General features: G+C 40.1%; 1 protein-coding gene across 25 annotated transcripts in view; it reads right to left on the bottom strand.

Annotated features, from left to right (window-relative positions):
* LOC110517257 (transcription factor 4) overlaps nucleotides 1-5,000 on the bottom strand; it is a 437,420-nt gene that overhangs the window by 151,786 nt on the left and 280,634 nt on the right. The window lies entirely within an intron of this gene.

Here is a 5,000-nt window from a genome sequence, read left to right on the forward strand (position 1 = left end):
CAATGTATATATAGACTCCCCTTTTTTCTACTGTGTTATTGACTTGTTAATTGTTTACTCCATGTGTAACTCTGTGTTGTCTGTTCACACTGCTATGCCTTATCTTGGCCAGGTCGCAGTTGCAAATGAGAACTTGTTCTCAACTAGCCTACCTGGTTAAATAAAGGTGAAATAAAATAAAAATAAAAAAGCCGTACACTCCACAGAGCTGGGCATTACGGAAGTGGCCAGAAAAAAAGCAATTGCTTAAAGAAAGAAATAAGCAAACACGTTTGGTGTTCGCCAAAAGGCATGTGGGAGACTCCCCAAATATATGGAAGAAGGTACTCTGGTCAGATGAGACTAAAATTATGTTTTTTGGCCATCAAGGAAAACACTATGTCTGGTGCAAACCCAACACCTCTCATCACCCCGAGAACAACATCCCCACAGTGAAGCATGGTGGTGGCAGCATCATGCTGTGGGGATGTTTTTCATCAGCAGGGACTGGGAAACTAGTCAGAACTGAAGGAATGATGGATTGCGCTAAATACAGGGAAATTCATGAAGGAAACCTGTTTCAGTCTTCCAGAGATTTGAGACAGGGACAGAGGTTCACCTTCCAGCAGGACAATGACCCTAAGCATACTGCTGAAGCAACACTCGAGTGGTTGAATTGGAAACATTTAAATGTCTTGGAATGGCCTTGTCAAAGCCCAGACCTCAATCCAACTAAGAATCTAGGACTTAAAGATTGCGGTACACCAGCGGAACCCATCCAACTCGAAGGAGTTATGCTTCGAAGAATGGGCAAAAATCCCAGTGGCTAGATATGCCAAGCTTATAGAGACATACCCCAAGAGACTTGCAGCTGTAATTGCTGCAAAAGGTGGCTCTACAAAGTGATGAATAGTTATGCACGCTCAAGTTTTCCGTTTTTTTTTGTGTTATCTATTTCTTGTTTGTTTTACATCTTCAAAGTGGTAGGCATGTTTTGTAAATCAAATGATACAACCCCCCCAAAAAATATAAATTTTAATTCCAGGTTGTTAGGCAACAAAATAGGAAAAATGCAAAGGGGGGGGTGAATACTTTCGCAACTGCCACTGTACTCAGTTTACGCTCAGACAGTTTATTAGGTACACCAACTACCACTGTACTCAGTTTACACTCAGACAGTTTATTAGGTACACCAACTGTCACTGTACTCAGTTTACACTCAGACAGTTTATTAGGTACACCAACTGTCACTGTACTCAGTTTACACTCAGACAGTTTATTAGGTACACCAACTACCACTGTACTCAGTTTACACTCAGACAGTTTATTAGGTACACCAACTGTCACTGTAATCAGTTTACACTCAGACAGTTTATTAGGTACACCAACTGCCACTGTACTCAGTTTACACTCAGACAGTTTAAAAGTGTAGCTTCCTCAACTGGCTCAATGGTCACACCCTTTATACACAACAAGGATCATGTCTTAGAGAATGTTTTGAACCAAATTCTTTTAGTTTGAGATGTATTTAAGACCAGTTTATTAGAGTATCTATCTAGTCCCAGCGTGTCTATCTAGTCCCAGAGTATCTATCCAGACCCAGAGCATATATCTAGTCCATGAGTATCTATCTAGACCCAGAGTATCTATCTAGACCCAGAGTATATATCTAGACCCAGAGTATCTATATAGTCCATGAGTATCTATCTAGACCCAGAGTATATATCTAGACCCAGAGTATCTATCTAGACCCAGAGTATCTATATAGTCCCAGAGTATCTATCTAGACCCAGAGTATCTATATAGTCCCAGAGTATCTATCTAGACCCAGAGTATCTATCTAGACCCAGAGTATCTATCTAGACCGATAGTATCTAACTAGACCCAGAGTATGTATCTAGACCCAGGGTATCTATCTAGACCCAGAGTATCTATATAGTCCCAGAGTATATATCTAGACCCAGAGTACCTATATAGTCCCAGAGTATATATCTAGACCCAGAGTATATATATAGTCCCAGAGTATCTATATAGTCCCAGAGTATCTATCTAGACCCAGAGTATATATCTAGACCCAGAGTATCTATATAGTCCCAGAGTATCTATCTAGACCCAGAGTATCTATATAGACCCAGCGTATCTATATAGTCCCAGAGTATCTATCTAGACCCAGTGTATCTATCTAGACCCAGAGTATCTATCTAGACCCAGAGTATCTATCTAGACCCAGAGTATTTATCTAGACCCAGAGTATCTATCTAGACCCAGAGTATCTATCTAGACCCAGAGTATCTATCTAGACCCAAAGTATCTATCTAGACCCAGAGTATCTATCTAGACCCAGAGTATTTATCGAGACCCAGAGTATCTATCTAGACCCAGAGTATCTATCTAGACCCAGAGTATTTATCTAGACCCAGAGTATCTATCTAGACCCAGAGTATTTATCTAGACCCAGAGTATCTATCTAGACCCAGAGTATCTATCTAGACCCAGAGTATCTATCTAGACCCAGAGTATTTATCTAGACCCAGAGTATTTATCTAGACCCAGAGTATCTATCTAGACCCAGAGTATCTATCTAGACCCAGAGTATTTATCTAGACCCAGAGTATCTATCTAGACCCAGAGTATCTATCTAGACCCAGAGTATCTATCTAGACCCAGAGTATATATCTAGACCCAGAGTATCTATCTAGACCCAGAGAATTTATCTAGACCCAGAGTATCTATCTAGACCCAGAGTATCTATCTAGACCCAGAGTATCTATCTAGACCCAGAGTATTTATCTAGACCCAGAGTATCTATCTAGACCCAGAGTATTTATCTAGACCCAGAGTATCTATATAGTCCCAGAGTATCTATCTAGACCCAGAGTATCTATATAGACCCAGAGTATTTATCTAGACCCAGAGTATCTATATAGACCCAGAGTATTTATCTAGACCCAGAGTATTTATCTAGACCCAGAGTATCTATATATACCCAGAGTATTTATCTAGACCCAGAGTATCTATATAGTCCCAGAGTATTTATCTAGACCCAGAGTATCTATATAGTCCCAGAGTATGTATCTAGACCCAGAGTATCTATCTAGACCCAGAGTATCTATCTAGACCCAGAGTATATATCTAGACCCAGAGTATCTATATAGTCCCAGAGTATTTATCTAGACCCAGAGTATCTATCTAGACCCAGAGTATATATCTAGACCCAGAGTATATATCTAGACCCAGAGTATCTATATAGTCCCAGAGTATATATCTAGACCCAGAGTATCTATATAGTCCCAGAGTATCTATCTAGACCCAGAGTATCTATATAGTCCCAGAGTATTTATCTAGACCCAGAGTATCTATCTAGACCCAGAGTATCTATATAGTCCCAGAGTATTTATCTAGACCCATAGTATATATCTAGACCCAGAGTATATATCTAGACCCAGAGTATCTATATAGTCCCAGAGTATTTATCTAGACCCAGATTATCTATCTAGACCCAGAGTATATATATAGTCCCAGAGTATTTATCTAGACCCATAGTATATATCTAGACCCAGAGTATATATCTAGACCCAGAGTATCTATCTAGACCCAGAGTATATATCTAGACCCAGAGTATCTATATAGTCCCAGAGTATTTATCTAGACCCAGAGTATCTATATAGTCCCAGAGTATTTATCTAGACCCATAGTATATATCTAGACCCAGAGTATCTATCCAGACCCAGTGTTTGCAGGACCCTCTTGACCCTTCAGAGGAAATTGAGTGAATGTCCTTTATGTTGCTGCAGCACAACAACAGATAGCCAATACACGGTATGTTCCCGTTGGGAAAACACCCCTGGAACTTACATGGTAATTGCTCCTACCATGTGTGTGTGTGTGTGTTTGTGTGTGTAATGTTTTGCTTAAGTAAGCTTGTTTGTAAGGAAAGTCTGTTTTAATGTAGCCCCTAATTGCCAAAAGAAGATATAGAATTAACCTCAACGTGAAAATACCACATCCATCGTAGAACAGCTAGTTTGAGTCATGGAACAAAAATCACTGTTTTTTTTTTCATTTAACGGACACTTAATATGCTTGACAGAGCCTGCTCTTTAGTGCTCTTTATGTGAAGGACACCCGGTTCCATGACAGGACAACAAGACACATATGGGACGTCTAAATGTCCTGATTAGAACCAGACAGACCAACAAAGTGGAACGCTTAAACATCCCGATTAGAACCAGACAGACCAACAAAGTGGAACTCCTAAATATCCCGATTAGAACCAGACAGACCAACAAAGTGGAACGCTTAAACATCCCGATTAGAACCAGACAGACCAACAAAGTGGAACGCTTAAACATCCCGATTAGAACCAGACAGACCAACAAAGTGGAACTCCTAAATATCCCGATTAGAACCAGACAGACCAACAAAGTGGAACGCCTAAATATCCCGATTAGAACCAGACAGACCAACAAAGTGGAACTCCTAAATATCCCGATTAGAACCAGACAGACCAACAAAGTGGAACGCCTAAATATCCCGATTAGAACCAGACAGACCAACAAAGTGGAACTCCTAAATATCCCGATTAGAACCAGACAGACCAACAAAGTGGAACGCCTAAATATCCCGATTAGAACCAGACAGACCAACAAAGTGGAACTGACATATATACAAGGACGAAGTGATGATACAATGATTAGAAATAATATCGTAGACAGTAAAAAAAATATACTGCTGTTTGTAGAAAGATTTTTCATAAGTGAGCCAGTTGCTTACTTTGAATGAGTCATTTAACACATTAGCAAGAACTTCAACCCATTTCCTTAATGTATGTAAAAATGTCTCTCTGTCTTCTCTCTGGCAACATGAGGTATTCACCACAGTGTTGCGTTGCAGAGTGGAGCAGCATTTCTCTTCTTGCTATTGCAGCCAAATATGTGTTTCTGGAATGCAGGGAGAGAGAGAGAGAGAGAGAGAGAGAGAGAGAGAGAGAAAGAGAGAGAGAGAGAGAGAGACAGAGAGAG

Source organism: Oncorhynchus mykiss, chromosome 12 (genome assembly GCF_057628025.1).
Source record: "Oncorhynchus mykiss isolate SJ-2025 chromosome 12, ASM5762802v1, whole genome shotgun sequence".
NCBI classification, from domain to species: Eukaryota; Metazoa; Chordata; class Actinopteri; order Salmoniformes; family Salmonidae; genus Oncorhynchus; species Oncorhynchus mykiss.